The sequence below is a fragment of the Diabrotica virgifera genome, chromosome 3 (genome assembly GCF_917563875.1).
Source record: "Diabrotica virgifera virgifera chromosome 3, PGI_DIABVI_V3a".
Taxonomy (NCBI): Eukaryota; Metazoa; Arthropoda; class Insecta; order Coleoptera; family Chrysomelidae; genus Diabrotica; species Diabrotica virgifera.
The window spans coordinates 127,453,409-127,471,000 of record NC_065445.1 but is presented as its reverse complement, the minus strand read 5'-3'; the positions used below and the strand labels follow the sequence as shown (position 1 = coordinate 127,471,000).

The 17,592-nt window shown below is 34.1% G+C and overlaps 1 protein-coding gene and 1 non-coding gene across 3 annotated transcripts in view; both read left to right on the top strand.

Moving 5' to 3' along the window:
• Positions 1-17,592, top strand: part of LOC114333236 (regulator of G-protein signaling 9) — a 578,543-nt gene that overhangs the window by 83,117 nt on the left and 477,834 nt on the right. The gene's annotated exons all lie outside the window — the stretch shown is intronic.
• On the top strand, positions 642-713 carry Trnaf-gaa (transfer RNA phenylalanine (anticodon GAA)). Its single transcript has one exon. It is a non-coding gene; the product is annotated as a tRNA-Phe (tRNA).

Here is a 17,592-nt window from a genome sequence, read left to right as displayed (position 1 = left end):
TTTTAGTTGTAACTGTAATAAAAGTTAGTTACCATGTTAAGAAAAATAAACAGAATAATTCAATTTTGACGTTACGAATTGTCTGTTACGAATATGTATAGTTACGAACTGTCGCGGTTACGAATTTTTGCCGTTGCGAACTGTCGCCGTTAAGAGTTGTCTGGCCTGGTCACGGGCTACTACGAGTACCTATATTTATTTATTAATCACTTATTAATGGAATGACATTTTTTTAGCTTATATAATATCATTGTACACTTTTGATAATACGACAGAATCTGACTAGAATAATAAGTGCTGTACGAACTGTACGTATATTATTTTTGAAGTTATACTTCTTTATTCGCGATTAGGAGTGAATTTTTATTATTCTGCGCGCATGCGCACACAGACAGTATGGAGTTCGTTGCTAAATCTTTTAAGTTATGTATGTATCAGTTCAAAAAGAGTGTGGAAAGAATATATAAATCTTTTAGTAAATATATTTATTATAATTTTTGTGTCTTTGGATTTGTCTTCCTCGGGAATAAGATAGTATTTAAGTAATATTTAAAGTATTTTTATATTTCACTTTTTATTTGTATACATCACTTGATTTATTTGTCACTATGTCTGGAAATCTTGTAATCCGTAAAAACAAAGGTAGTATAGCTCAGTGGTAGAGCGTTCGACTGAAGATCGAGAGGTCCCCGGTGCGAATCCGTGTGTTTCCTATTTTTTTTTATTTTGGTATTATTTTAATAAACATTTTTGGAAAGTAGTAAGTAAAAATTAGCTTAGTCTTTAAATTAAATACAAATAACCTGTTGAAAGTATATTTATTTCGTTAAAATCATATAATAGAAGTATAACTTCTTACGTGCGTTCAAAATACACACACATTCTTTTTTTTATTATAGTTTTTAACAACTATCTACCATTATTGGTAATTACCGATAAGTATTTGCTGCTACCGATATATGCCAAGACATGCCAAGTTAAGTTCAGCTACATAACATAACATGATAGACCTGGATCCCGCGTATAAAAAAAAGTTGATTAATAGCAAGCTGAAAATTTGTTAATAGCTTAACGGTGTTTTGTCGGACAAACTTTGATGTATGGGAATACTGGAACAGGGGAAGTTTTAATTGTGAAACAGGTTAAAAATTTGGAACGTCAGACTACGAAAACGTTCCATGTATTTTATCGGACAGATTTTCCAATCGATTTGTTGCCATTTCATTAAACTCTCATGATGCAAAAATCGACCTGGTGTTTATCACCAACTGGGCATTTTAATGAGTGGAACACGAAGAACATGTCAAATGACAGGAATCGTGTTGGTTGGTAATAGCAGTCTGATTTTTGCATGAGAGTTTAATAAAAGGGTAACAAATCAATTGGATGTTCTGTCCGACAAAATACTTAGGACGTTTTCATAATCTAACGTTCCAAATTTTTAAACTCTTCCACAATTAAAACTTTCCTTGTTCCAGTGTTCCCGTATATCAAAGTTTGTCCGACTAGACACCGTTAAGCTATTAACAAATTTTTAGCTTGCTATTAATCAACTTTTTTTGGTACGAGGGATCCAGGCCTATGATATTATCAATCGTAGAGAGTGCTTTTTATAAGATGATGATTTAAAATATATGAAAATAAACAACATAAAGTGGTAATTTGAATAAAAAGAGAAAACGTGGCATGATGAAAAACAGGATTACCTGGAGTCGGCCAAGAACCGGCACTCCTGATGAGGCAATAAAGGATAACAGCACCCAAGGGGAGGGCGGTATCAGTGATATATGGAATAAGCCGAGACCAAATTAGGTTTAAGAAAGTCGATAAAAAACCAATATATAATAAGGCCATAAGGAATAGGATAACGCACGCAATTTAGTTTATTATCATGTTCTTTCTACTCGTCTATGGTAATAATATATATTTAGTTTATTACAAATAAAACTATAAAAGTTTTTATGGGGGTAATGACTTCTTTTGCTTGGTTATACGGAAAGATATAGAATCCAACTTAATAGAAAAATATATAGCTTTTTTAGTGTTTTTTCCTTATTTTAATTTATTATTTAGGGCAAAATATTTGAATTTTTAACTAAATAAAAAATAAATTTTTTTGTCCAAAATAATAATTATATACCACGGTTTATTTTCTTAGCACAAAATTTCAACTTTGGAACGTCAAAAAATATGTTTGATGGTTCATAAAGTATATACAAGGTTGGGACAAAGTATGTAACCTGGTATATTTGAAACTAAAAAGACGATATTGTTGCTACTTTATTACTGTACTTCCGGTACCACCGGAAATGCTCCTTATTCACTTAATTTAAATGGGACGATTGTGTATTTTTACATATTTTATTATTTCTAACTCGTAGATACCGACTTGGAAAACGGACGCATATGACTAGTACTAAAATGTCGCAATTGAGGAAATCGATTTATCTTTGGAAGGTAAATAAACGTACCAGTTTTCGTTTTTCTAAGTAGAAGCGCTCCGGAGATACTTAAGAAAAACTAATTCCAAGACGCCATCTTTAAAGAGCTCTAGCTCCTTTAAAACTCGATATATCCATATAACAGCAGATAAATATTGCATTGTTAACTAGTTCTGAGCTATTCTGAAAATTGCAGGTGCCTAGGTAGTCTGTTTTAAAAACTAAAGTTTTCTAAACAAAAAAGTAAAATACGTATACCTGTTACTGTTGATCCATAGGAATATATTTATACCTGCTAAAGTGAGTTCCCGTTGCCAACACGGAATAAATTCCAAAAGCTCGCTTCAACAGGCATTCGAGTTTTAAACATCATGAATGTTGTATAAAATGGAAAAGCCGAGCCACATCAGGCACAGCAGCCAAATTTTAATATTTATGTGAGAATCTTAAGCTCGAGCTCTTCTAGTGCAGTTCCAGGATAAATTACGTGACGGAATATCCTTCGTCAAATATTTGAGAAAGCGGCGGAACTTCGAGTTTAATCCCCGAAACTTCAGTTTTAAAATGTTTGAAATCGTCCAGAGCAGAAATATGGAGCTCGACAAATACAATTTGCAGGCCTTTCTTAAAAAGTTTCTCGATTGTTTCAGGATAATTCTTGCTGGCATAGCCATTGTGTTACAGCTTTTCAGTTTGAATTAGAATCTTGACGGAAAATTTTAAGAGCACGATCTTGTTTTACCAAGTGGCGAACATTGGATGTTTCATTTTATTTTACTAACAAAAGACCACTAACAATTGACTTCATTTTTTTCTAATCTTCAGCCGCTGGTATTATTTTTTGTCAGGGAATATTAAATTCTTGAATCTTGAATCCATACTTCAAATACAAATTGCTAAATTTAAAATTGATAAGAATATAACACGCTCATTTATTTATGTAGACGTACAGTCCATTCGCTGGATCTTCAAACAAATGTGACATTATTCACGAATTATTTCTTATATTACTTCTCGTTTATTCGCAAGAAACGGTGTCCTTAACTTAGGGCACCTGTCAATACACAATATCATACACCTAAAAAGGAAGCCGTATGACGATGGTCGGTAATGGATTCATTTACTGGTAGTTCTAAGTTTAAGAACTAATGCTGAGATCATAGGTGTGTTAAAAGAGCTTTCAATATGAGAAACAGTGGTGTTGATGGTAAAACACTGTTCATGCTATACAGAACCTTAACTCGCTCCAAAACTGATTATGGATGTGTAACATAGCATATACATCTGACACCAAAACAACGTTAAAAGCTTTGGGGATATGGTACATAGAGAGGTAACTATTGTCACTTAGAGAGATTATCTTCTCTAGAGATAAAGGCAGGTTTACATGTATCCAGTAACTGGCGCCAGTAGCACTGGAACGACAGTGCTGGCACGGTAGTGGCGTCATGTAAACGCTTTTTTGCTCCAGTCCAGCGCTGTCTGCCAGCGCTGTCTCGAATAGAAAGCTGGTCTATTTTTTATGCCAGTGGCCCTCGTCCGCGTCCCCCTTAACCCCGTGCCAGTGGTTGTAGACACGTGTAAACACAGCGTTCCAATCGCTGGCGCTATCGTACCTGTGGTTTCAGTGGCAGTATTAGGATTTTTAAAAAGAGTGCCAGTGAGATTGGCGCCGGTTACTGGATACGTGTAAACGAACCTATCCAGCGCTGTCTTAGTCAAGCACTCACATTCCAGTGAGACTGGCGCCAGTTACTGGATACGTGTAAACGTTACTTTATACTTGGAGCATACAAAACAAATTCAGCATACAAACTGAAATAGTTGATCCCGCGCTAAAGCTTCGTCGGCAGCTGTTAACCTCGAATTACGCTTCTAACATAACTGTAAATAATTAAGTCCAATCAATAACATTTTAGACATGTCCGTTACGAATGACTCTTCAAAGTTCAATCTTCCTTATTCCCGCAGATTCCATCATGCAATGAAACTAGTTAACTGGACGCAATTTCCACCTTTATATCAATACAAAAATAGATCTTTTTCTCTATCTTGGGTTAACAGTCAATATTGCGTCCTATTACAATCACAAAAATATAGCACAATATTTTCAAAAGCACATGCAATATTTCAGAGATCTATCCTCAGCAACATACTCCTAATTCATACTGCTAACTCCGGCTATTGATTTTATGTCATCTATTCATCTCATTGTACTATCATAGTACTATTTAGAGCTACTGCCTCAAACATTAAAATTTCTATGATGATTGTCAACCTCCGTAGCGGAGATGGCACCCGAAGAAGAAGAAGATCCATTTCATTTGTGGTCTCTCTTGGTTGTCTACCTTTGTAAGGTTTCCAATGTTGTATGGTGGCGTTCCAACGTTCGTTTTTTTTGTCTAGCAGTGTCGCCTGCAAAGCTCCATTTGATTTTGGTAATTTTTTTGTGATATTCTCGACTTATTTTTTGAGCTTATCTAGTCGTTCAACTGGAATATTTGGGTCACATTACCAGAGGAGAAAAATATGAGTTGCTGAGAATTATTATGCAAGGAAGGATCCAAGGAAGAAGAAGCATAGGAAGAAGACGCATCTCCTGGATGAGGAACCTTAGAGAATGGTTTAACTGTAGTTCATTACAACTATTCAGAGCAGCAGCCAACAAAGTGACCATAGCCATTATGATATCCAACCTCCGATAGGAGAGGGAACTTTAAGAAGAAGAAGTCGTTCCCATTTTTATCTGACAGTCGTATACCTAGCATTGCGCTTTCCATTGCACTTATTGCTGTTGTGTAGGGCTTACAATACCGGAATTCCGGGATCCCGAATACCGGGATCCCGGACAATTTTTGTCCGGTATTCGATACCGGTATTTATAATAAAGTACCGGTATTTCGGTATTAGCTTAATTTATAAAAATGGAATTGATGCACAATAATCTTTCTTCTAAGATATTTTTTGCTATTACAACAAATTATTTTTGAAGATAAACAACCAATATCATTGTAAAAAATATTTATTAAACACGTTTATTACACATACAGTGCGGTGGAATAAGTGTTGCCCCCCCTGTTAACTTGTTTATTTGAGAATATGAGCAAAACGCTCGGACAGGTCGATTTTTAAACTAACCATAGTATATTATAGCATCAACGTTTCGAACTGTACGCGATCCCTCTTCAGGTGATAGCCATAACTTTGATTTTTTTAAATAGGAAAGTACATCATGTGACACCTCATTTAAAAGCTCTTAAAATACTGATTTCAAAAATGTATAATACTTTAATCCTGTTTGAGAGTGTAGTCGCAAAATTTCGGTCAAATTCTTTCTAAATGCAATCATTTTTTTCGACTCCTGAAAAAACTAATAAATATTTTTGAAAAATTTAAACGCAGAATGAAATATTACAGTATTCTCGATGGTCCAAAGTCCCTGAGAACTCCTATAATGTTTATTTTAATAAGTCACAGTGGTGAAAAAAAGAGAAAATTTAGTGGGATTTTTAATTTCAAATATATCATTCAAAAGAAACTTTTTGTTTATTCTAAGGGACTGTTAGCCCTCGATAATAATATAATCTTTCATTCTCCGTTTAAATTTTTCAAAAATACTTGTTAGTTTTCTCAGAATTCGAAAAAAATAAATGCGTTTAAAAAGTGTTCGACCGAAATTTTGCGCCTACAATCTCAAAAAGGATTAAAGTATTATAAATTTTTGAAATCAGTATTTCAAAAGCAGTTAAATGAGGTGTCACATGATGTACTTTACCATTTAAAAAAATCAAAGTTATGGCTGTCACCTGAAGAGGGACCGCGTAAAGTTCGAAACGTTTATGCTATAATATACTGTGGTTAGTTTAAAAATCGACCTGTCCGAGCGTTTTGCTTATATTCTTAAAATAAACAAGTTAACAGGGGGGGGGCAACACTTATTCCACCGCACTGTATAAGTCAAGTATAGCGCTTTCTAAAAGCGTGGATGTCGTTAATTTAAGGCGAAGGGTTATATCAGCTTCTACATCCAAATGATTAAATCTCGTGTATACAAATATATAAAATTAGTTATATAAAAATTCTTAAATATTTAAAATTAGACTACTTTATTTTATAAATAAGCCGAAAGATTTAATAATCAGAATTGTTGTTACATTTTCAGATCTATTTTTCATATTTTTGTGTATTGTGGTTTATAAATTAGGCTCACTTATTTTCTGAATTATTAATAATAATTGAAAATTTATAGTAATCCACATAAAATATTTGTCACAGTAGTTAATCTTTGTATTAATATATTTTAAAGTTAAATTAATTTACAAATAGCAAATTTCATAAGTAAAAGTACTATCCTATTATCTGCAAAATTTATCCTAGAATCAAATAAATATAGTTTTTCTATTTGCACATTTTTTGTATCTATCTATTCCTACTCTCTATGGAATGTTATAAACAACATCTACTCATTTCAAAACAAAATTTAATAGGTTTCATATTATTATTTAATAACAAGTCGGTATAACAACTGAGGATAGTATAAATATAACGTGTATATTTTTTATTCATCATACCGGTTTTAATACCGGGATCCCGGTATATGAAATTTTAAATACCAAATACCGGTATTGAGATTTTGGCTCGGTATTGTAAGCCCTACTGTTGTGGCTAGTTTATTTATGCCTTGGTTAGGGACCAGGTTTGACATCCATATGTCATGATAGGAAGAATACACTGATTGAACACCTTGCTCCTCAAGTATTGAAGTATTTTGAGCTTCTTAACCCATTATAGGCCAGCGTCCTCTTTATAGGATACTAAAAATTTAATTTTTTTCAACCATTAACATTTGTTTAAAGTGTAAGACAAACTTTATATTTTTTATGATGTAGTAAAGTGATTAATACATTTTGTTTGATTATATTACAAACACCAAACACCAATTCGGTAAAAAAATTATTTACGTTGGACAAATTTTTTGACCTCGTCTAGATTTACACATTTAATAATAAAAATTTCATTTCGTTATTTTTTTGTCTCTCAATGGGTTATTATTGTTGAGTAAGGTTTATTACATCCGATAATCATAAATAAATCTCGTAAAAATACCAAGCTCAACGTAAACTTTAAAGTTTGTTTTACCGTCTTAGAAGTAGGACGCAGGTACTTAGCGATATCAAAATATGTAACAATTTTATATTGAATTTATCTGAATCTACGCCGAAATCGTTGGGGTTTTTTAAATGTTACATTTGTTTGTTGGGATTTGCATAAAAAGTTTTGTATTTAATCATATTTGGGGGAAATATAAATTTTGAACTCTCTCGAAGTAGGGTATATTTTTAAAATTTTGACTTTATACTGGCAAAACAATCGCTAAAAATGATCGTGAAGATTTAACCTTAGGATCAAGAGTAGTAGGTACCTACTTGATATGTTAGATATCATTGCAAAATCTGCAAGTCACTGGATGTTTTTTGATAATTTATTTACCAGCAGAGATTTGTTAATTCTTTTACAAAAATGATGACACCGACCAACAGGACCCTTGCGGGAAAATAGATTATCCAAGTTTCCTATACAAGATACGAAAACCCTTACTAAAGAAGCTCGTGGTTCTTTTAATTTTCAGTGTGATGTAAATGGAAAAATACTTTTTGGAAAATGGAACGATAATAAGCGTGTTAGTATATCATCTAATTTTGCCAAATATAACCTCTCGCACAAGTAAGTAGATGGGATCGCAAGCTCAAAAGAACACGTTTGATTTCTCAACCACACGTGTTAAAAAGTATTATCATAACTACATGGAAGACCTGGATCCACACGGCCGGTTGGTTGGAAAATATACCACTAAAAACAGAGCCAAGAACTTCTCTACAAACGAGTCAATAAGTCAAATATTACTTTAGATTTTCGTCGATCTGTAGCAGTTTCCTACCTAAAATTAGCTCATAGTTCAAGGAGTATTATAGAAAGACCGAGTACATCATCAGCGAAAGTTTTTATGGGCGTAAGATTAGATAGGAAAGGACACTTCATGGAAAAACATAAAATGCAGAGACGACGTCAAGGAGAAAATTGTAAAGCCAAACCACTAACACACTGTAGAAATTGTACTGTAACATTATGTAAAAATTGATTTATGCAGTATCATAAAAAATAAAGGGTTTTAAAAATACATACCTTCAATTATGATAACCCTAACGCCCAGCGTCCTACTAATAGGACGGGTCATAATTCAAAATTGCAAAGGAGTAAATTAATTTCATGAATATTTCCTGATTTAGAACAAGATTACTGATAATTATTACGTATAACCAAAATTTTGAAATTTAAAAAATAAATAACTTGGGCGTTAATGGGTTAAGTATCCAACTAAGTTTTCCCAATCGTGTCCATGCCAGTATTGTTCGTTTAGTGATTTCCCCACTTTCATTATATTTTTCAAGTTTGCCTATTGGCCAATTCTGAAACTGTGGCTAAGTATTGGCCCATGTATTGGCTAGGTAAAGGCTATGGGCAGATATTGACCTAGGTAGATTATATTATATTCCTGGACTTGTTCTATCTCAGTGATATTCATAGTTGTACGTCTGTGGTCCTATGCCTTTGTCGTTGTTTTTGTTTTTATCATATTCATTTTTAGGCCGACGTATTGGTAGCTTTTCTCCATCGTAATGTGTAATTCCTTTTCATCGAATCTAAGGTGAATAAATTGGTTGCCATTAATGTTAATGCCATATGTTGACCAACTTGCCGTTTTGAAGACGTCTTCAAGGTCCAAGGCTGGGATAAAAAGTTCTGGCGATATTACGTCTCCTTGTCTGACTCCTCTCTTAATGGGGATAGGATTTGTACTTTCGTCTATTTGCTCCATCATAGTAGCGTTTTCATATACATTACGTATTGGTTGCCTATTAATATATAATATCTGGAATCTATTTTAATAGTTATTTATGTATCAAGGGCGTAAAATAGGCGTTTATGGACTGCGACGTGTAAGAGCCCGAGCCGATAGGCGAGGGCTATTAACACGTAAGGTCCATAAACGCTCTTTACGCCCGAAATACCTACAATTTTTTATGCACGACTGGTTTAATGATCATTTATTAATAAAGATACAAAATTCCTTGCACGATCGTTTTAGTGATTATTTTTTAATGCTTCTTTTTCTTTCCACCTTTTGCGAACAATTTATTATAAATACTGTTTCAAAAGTTGCATGAATTTTATAGCTCAATTTATTAAAACTCATCCTGTATAACAACTCACCGAATCATTTGTATTGGTTAGTTAATAAAAAATGTCATATTGAAAGAAATATGTGTAAGAAATAATAATATGATAAAACAGTAATCTCTATAGATATGTTCGCGTTACCCTAGCAACAAAGTAAATAAGTCAAGAATAGTAAGTCGTTATTATTTATCATACTGAAAGTTTCATAACACTTTTTTAAGAAGTTCTTTTATAATGGAAACTAGTGACGATGAAACATTTTATGGAACACCACCGGAAATTTTTAAAGCAGCAGAAGATGCAAAATTAGGTTTACTACTGTAAAAAGTTATACTTTTTTTATATGATATCAACGAAATAAATATACTTTTTCTACAACCGTGTTAAAAATGCAATTCGTATTAATGCAATTTATGGCACTGCAATTCGTATTAACCGTATAGGCAATTTTGATGTAATGTCAAAAAATATAAAATGGAATGTCAGTCAAGTTCAAGTAAAAGTTTTTGTAGATATTGTCCTGTAATTACGTTTGTAGAAAAAAAATTGTATGATATGCGTGTTAAAAAGTACATTTTTAAGGCACTCATGTGAATTGCAGAACTCGCTTCGCTCATTCTGCAAACTTTCACATGCGTGCCTTAAATGTATACTTTTAACACTTATATCATAAATAACTATTAAACAGTTTTTAAATTTAAAGTTTTTATTAAAATAATACCAAAAATTAAAAAAAAAGAAATAGGAATCGTCCGGATTTGAACACGGGACCTCTCAATCTGAAGTCGAATGCTCTACCAATGACACACAATCGCTCCTATTTACATGACTTCTCGGGCATAATGACAAATCAGGGTGACAAGTAGATCAAGTGAAGTTTTTTTTTGAAACGTTTATCCAGCAATCTGTTAGTTATAAAAATTCTAACAATAAGCGTCTTTGGGGTTTGAAATAAAAAAGAATTGACGTTAGAGAGGTCAGTCCAATGACTGGACTTCTAGTATGGAACAAACATGACATTCCGATAATATGCTACATACAAACATACATTTTACATTTACAAACAATACATATATCTAAAATATAAACACAATTACGGTGAGGTATAAAACTTATTTATAAATAAGGTCCAGTGGATTTTTACGTTTTAGTCTGTGAGTTTGTTGACTATTATCAAGCAAGTTTATTGCCAGGGCATTTGGATGGCTTTCTAGGCGTTTTATGTACCGAACACTGCACTGAACTATCACTTCACTGATCGTAGGTACTTCTAGATCACAATAAATGTCTTTGATTGACACGAACCATGGGGCGTCTGTTATAGAGCGTAACACTTTGGATTGCAATCTTTCCATTATGGATATGTTGGATTTTGCTGCTGTACCCCATAGCTGGATCCCATAGGTCCAGACCGGTTTGAGTATTGTATTGTATACCAACAGTTTGTTACGTATAGACAACTTCAATGTTCTGCCCAGTATCCAATAATGTTTACGAAATTTTAAATTTAACTGTTGGCGCTTTTTCCATATATGTGTTCTCCATGTCAAAGTTTTGTCCAGGTGCATACCCAAGGTATTTAACGCTTTCGGCTTGTGGAATTGCTTTGTTATTTATTTCTATATTAGGCGATATTTTACGACATTTTGTAAATATGATATGTTGTGATTTTGATTCATTGATCTTTATTCGCCATTTCTTTGTCCACTTTTCAATGTTCCTAATATGCCTTTGAAGAGATTCGGTAGCTGTTGCGGGATTTTCATCTGTGACTAACACAGCTGTGTCATCTGCGAATGTTGTAGTCGTTACATTTTCGTTTGTTGGTATGTCGTGTGAAAATATTAAATATAATATAGGACCCAGAACACTACCTTGAGGGACTCCAGATCGTATAGGGCAGATTTTCGATGTATCTGCTTCATGCTTGACACGGTAGTACCTTTGTTCTAAATATGATTTTAGTATAGTAAACATTGAATCAGGAACGTTCATTTTTATTTTGAAGAGCAACCCTTCATGCCAGACTTTATCAAAAGCCTGACTGACGTCAAGAAAAAGTGCAGAACAGTACTTTTTTCCTTCAAAATTTTTATTTACTATATCAACGACTCTATGAACTTGTTCTATTGTTGAATGCTTCTCTCTGAAACCAAACTAGTGATCCGGAAAAAGATTATTATCAGTTATTATCTTCATTAGCCTGGTCGCTAATAGCTTCTCAAATAGTTTAGCTAGTACCGGTAAGAGACTAATAGGACGACAAGAGGTATGTTCGTGAGGTGGTTTACCAAGTTTATGGATCATTATTATATCAGCAATTTTCCATTGCGTTGGTACAATTTTCAGCCTTATTGCGGCGTTGAATAGTTGTGTTATCATAACTACACCTTTATCTGGTAACTATTTTAAGATAGTTCCTGTTATAAGGTCATAGCCAGGAGCTTTTTTGGTTTTTAATCTATATTGAATAGTATTTTTTACATCTCTTTTTGTTACTGGTTTAATTTGCTCACTTCGCTGTTGATTGTTGCTAGACTTTCATAGATAGCCTCATCTTCTTCAGCACTGACAGAGGGCAGGGGTTGAAAAACTTCTTCAAGATATTTTCCAAATGCCTCTGCTTTTTCTTGATCTGTTCTCGACCATGAACCATCTGGATTTCTTAATGCTGGTATGTGTTTACTGGGTTGTTTTAATTTCCTGGTTGCCTTCCAAAGTGAATAATCGGTATCTGCTGTTGGTGTTAAATTTTGAAGATAATTTTCGATTTAGGAGTTTTTGTGATGTAGTATTGTATTTTTCAGCTGTCTTGCGGCTTTATTGTAGTTCATTTTGTCTTGATGCTGCCTTGTGTTTTGCCATATCTTTCTTAGTCTCCTCTTCTCTTTAATTTGATTTCTTATATTAATAGGATTGTTTCTTTTATTCTGTGTATCTTTACATTTTGGAGTGGCATTCCAAGCAGCTTCTTGGAGAAGTGTAGTAAATTCATATACTGCCAATTCAAGTTCATCTTTTGTTTTGAGAGAAATATTAAGGTTTATTTTTTGATGTATTTCTTCCCTGAACTCATTCCAGTCAGTTTTATGATTGTGCAGTTTTGCGGGACGTTCCTTCTCAACAAATCTTGAATATAGCGTCGCTATTACAGGGGTATGGTCTGAAGCCATTTCATAATTTGGTAAAATATTTAGATAGCCTTCTCCAAAACCTTTGCTTACAAAGAAGTCAAGACAGTCCGGAAGTCTACTAGGGTCAGTGGGCCAGTAAGTAGGTGTGTAACTAGATAAGTGTTTGAGATGTAGTTCCTGCATCACTTAAAAGAGGATTCTACCTCTACCTGGTGGAGAAAGTCGAGAGCCCCAACTCACATGTTTTGCATTATAGTCAGCACCGGCAAGAAATCTATTACCTAGTGAATTAAAATAATTAGTAAATGATCCTTTATTCGGTGGATAGTATGGTGGAAGATATGCTGCAGATATTGCTACTTGTCCAAGCCAATCTTCTATGATAATACTTGCTGCCTGCAGGTGTGGCTCTTCTATGTTACCAAGGTGATAGTGTTTAATCCCTTTTCGAATAATAACGGCTGCACCTGCTCTAGCATGCCTTTCAGCATCAGGGTGTGGTGCATTATAAATTATATATCCATAAAATTTAAGGTTGTGGTTGCTTGTTAAATGTGTCTCTGATATTAGCATTATGTCCATTCATATGTTTTATGATTTGCTAGTCCATTTGCATTCCAGAGTCCTACCTTAAGTAACTTACCCATTTATTTTCAGAGAGAGTGCATGTTTGTGTTCTCTTAGTTCTCTGATTTCTTGTGTAAGTTCAATTATGGTTTTTTGCTGTTTTTCCAAAGTTTGTTGGAGAAATAAATTTTGTTGTTGCAGGTACATGTTTTGTTGATTTAGATATGAATAGATATCATTTGTAGCTATATTTTTTGATGTAGCTTGTGCATATGTTAATCCAGTTTTTGGTTGGTTCGGGCTTGACGTAGGTCTAGGGCCAATATATTGCTGCGATGTAGATGGATAAATTGATTCGGTTTTTTGGAATTCATTTTTATTATTATTGTTGTTCGTGTTCTTTGGAAATCTCTTATTTAATAATTCAACGTAGACTTGACAGCCTTTATAATTCGCAGGATGAGCGCCCCCAGATAGAATACATTTTGCTGGTTTTCCGTCTTCTTTCTTCTTTGCACATTTACGGTAGTCGTGTTGTCCAGCACACTTGACACATCTGTATTGTAGTGTACTTATCTATACCTAAAATCTACTTTGAATAAATTATTTTAGGCCAGTCTAAAATGATTCATTCTTATGTTTTCTAACCCACCCCAGAGTAGTCTCAAATCTCTATGGTCTGACTCTTTATTTTTTCTGTTTTTCTTAGTTAGCTATGGTTGATACAACAAAAACGTCTTCCTTGGTAACACCAATAAAAGAATCTACTAATGATACACATAGTTTTAAAAACTATGTATCACACAAAATGTTCGCTAATTAACTACTTTCAGAAACTACTGTTATAGATAGATATTTTTAGTTTAAAAGAAATACTGTTTTTTCATTAATAAAAAATTAAAAACTTCTAACTAAAAAGTTATTTATAATTACAATGTATTTAACAATTTTAATATAATATATATTTCCACCACGGGCATCGATGCAAGCCTGGATTCTAGCTCTAATACTGCTAACAAATCAATCAGTCATTTCCTTTGACAGATTCTCCAATCCTTCTCTACATGAAATTATAACTTCATGACGAGTTCTAGGAGGATTTCATTGGGAATTAACAGCTCTGGAGAGTACGTCACATGCATGTTCAATGGGGTTCATATCTGGAGACATTGACGGCCAGTCCAAATGGCGAATGCCTTCTGTCTCAAGATAGTCAATAACCAGTAGAGTCCTATGTTGGCGGGCGTTAACATCCATAAATACAAAAGATCAAGTGAAGTACAAATATAAAAATGTTTTAATAACACTTATTATCTTACTCCCGACGAAGACAAATCCAAAGACACAAAAATTATTATAAATATATTTACTAAAACTGACTGTATTGAAAACACTAATAAGACCAGTGCTAACATATGGTTTAGAATCTTGGTCACTTACACAGAATGACCAAGGACTGCTCAAACGTTTTGAGTTAAAAATACTAAGACGAGTATATGGAGGCACAAAAGAACAAGTTTTGTGGCGCAGGCGTTACAACTTTTAGTTGTATAGAAGTTTTGGAGAACTTGACGTTGTAAAATTCATTAAGGTAGCACGCCTTAGATGGATAGGTCATGTAATCAGACGAGAGGAAGATGCCATAGTCAGAAAAGTCATTGACCGAAGAGGGCCGATAGGACAACGAACAAGTGGAAGACCGAGACTTAGATACCAAGACAACCTAGAAAATGATTTAAAATCTATTGGAATTAGAGCATTGAGAAGAGTTGCCAGAGACAGGGGCGAATGGAGGATTGTTCTGAAGAAGGCTTTGGCTCATAAAGAGCTGTAACGCCACTGATGATGATGATATTTACTAAAAACATATATTCTTTTCACACCTTATTTGCTCTGATACATACATAACAATTGTGCTGTGATACATACATAACACATACAAAGAAATTGTGCTGTTGGGAGATTTTAATGGAAAATACGGTGATGCTAAAACAAATGAAAATGGGGAACATTTAATCGAATTCTGCGAACAGCACTCTCTGAAAATTCTAAACGGATTCTACCAACATAAAAACATACATAGGTATACCTGGGTCCAACCAACGAGAAATACCAAGTCAATTATAGATTATGTTATCACCAAACAAGAAACACACATACAAGTTGAAGACGTAAGAGTATTAAGAGGACCGGAATGTGGAACTGACCACTATATGGTAAGATCAAAATGTTTTCTACAGTATCGACCACGACTACTACATCAAAATGACAACCAACCAGCTCAATCAAAATCACTCGAGACGGATCTACGTAAATACAATATTGATGCACTGCAAAACGACTCAACATCATTTTTATATAAGCTGCGGCTTAGCCAAAAATTGTCGAACCTGACCTACTCCTCAGCCCAGAATACCTATAACGAGATATTAAATAAAATCAATGAAGCAGCTTATGAAGCGCTCGGCACAGTGGAAAGGAACAAAAAGAATACTCCATTCTGGTGGACAGATGACATTGCTAATGCAGTACATAACAAGAAACAAGCGTATCAAAAATGGCTGCAAACAAATGACCCAGATGATAGACGAACGTATGCAAGATCAAACAGAGAAGTAAAAAATCTAGTAACGAAAGCAAAAAATAATTCCTGGGAAAGTAAATGCGAAGAGCTCAACAAATATATAGGGTCAACAAGATCAAGAGAAGCATGGAAAACGATAAAAAATCTGAGAACAAACAGAAAAGAGACTAGTAGAATAGATTTAATAGAAGAAAGATCTTGGATCGAACATTACTCGCAACTTTTGACTGAAACAAGACCGCAATTCACGAACATCAGTACAACAACATATGAAGTAGAATACGATGAAGACGATGAAATAACAGTACAGGAAGTCGAGAATGCAATACGAACTCTAAAAAATCGAAAGTCATGCGGACCACAAGGAATACCGAACGAATTACTAAAACACAGCCCACAAGTATTACGAGAACTACTTGCGTATGTTTTCACCTTATTCTATAAAGGTCATGATTTACCACATGAGTGGACAAAAGCACATATTAACAATATATACAAAAAAGGAGATAGAAAAAATTGTTCAAACTACAGGGGGCTTAGTGTCATAAACTCACTCTCAAGACTCTATGGAAAAATAATAAAAAATAAAATTGAAAAAGAGATGACAGATGTAGAAGAACAAAATGGCTTTCCTGCAGGCAGATCCTGTATGGACAGCATATTTTCTATAAAGCAAGTTATTGAGAAAAGATTAGCCCACAACCTTTCCACCCATATAGTTTTTATTGATCTGACAAAGGCATACGATAGTGTACCACTTTCAATGCTCTGGATAGCAATGGAAAAACAAGGAATAAGCAAAAAAAATATACAAGCAGTACAACAGCTTTACAAAAATATGACGGTAAACATTAAAACTGGAAACAAATTAACGAGAGAAATTCCTATTAGTAAGGGCCTAAAGCAAGGCTGCTGCATAGCACCTACACTCTTTAAAATATATTTAAATGAGGCACTCTCACTGTGGAGAAGAAAGTGCTGCAATATGGGCATCCCAATCGATGACGATAGATTGTACACAATACACTTCGCTGACGACCAAGCCATTCTAGCTGAAGACGAGAGTGATATAGACTATATGCTCAGAAAACTGGAAGAGGAGTACACTAAGTGGGGCCTTATAATTAATATACAAAAAACCGAGTACTTAGTTGTAGGAGAAACACCAGAACGTCTACAAATTGAAATGGAAACTATAAATCCAACAGAAGTCTTCAAATACTTAGGAGTCCAAATATCTTCAAAAGCAGGGAGTAACGACGAAATACATTCCAGGATTGGCCAAACAAGATCAGCCACCAGACAGCTACACGGACTATTGTGGAGTAATAAAATAACAAAAGAAAATAAAAGAAGAATGTATAAAACAATAATAGAAAGTATTGGTTGTACGGCGCTGAACTCTGGGAAATCAACCAAAGAAACAAGTCAAAAATCAAGGCGATGGAAATGAACTATTGGAGACGATGTTGCCGACTCACTAGACTTGATAGGGTGAGAAACGAAGATATTAGGAGACAAATGGAAATCGATCTAGATATAATAGACACAATCGAAGCCAAAAGACTTAACTGGTATGGACACCTTCAGAGAATGCCTGAAAATAGATGGCCGAAAAAAATAGAAA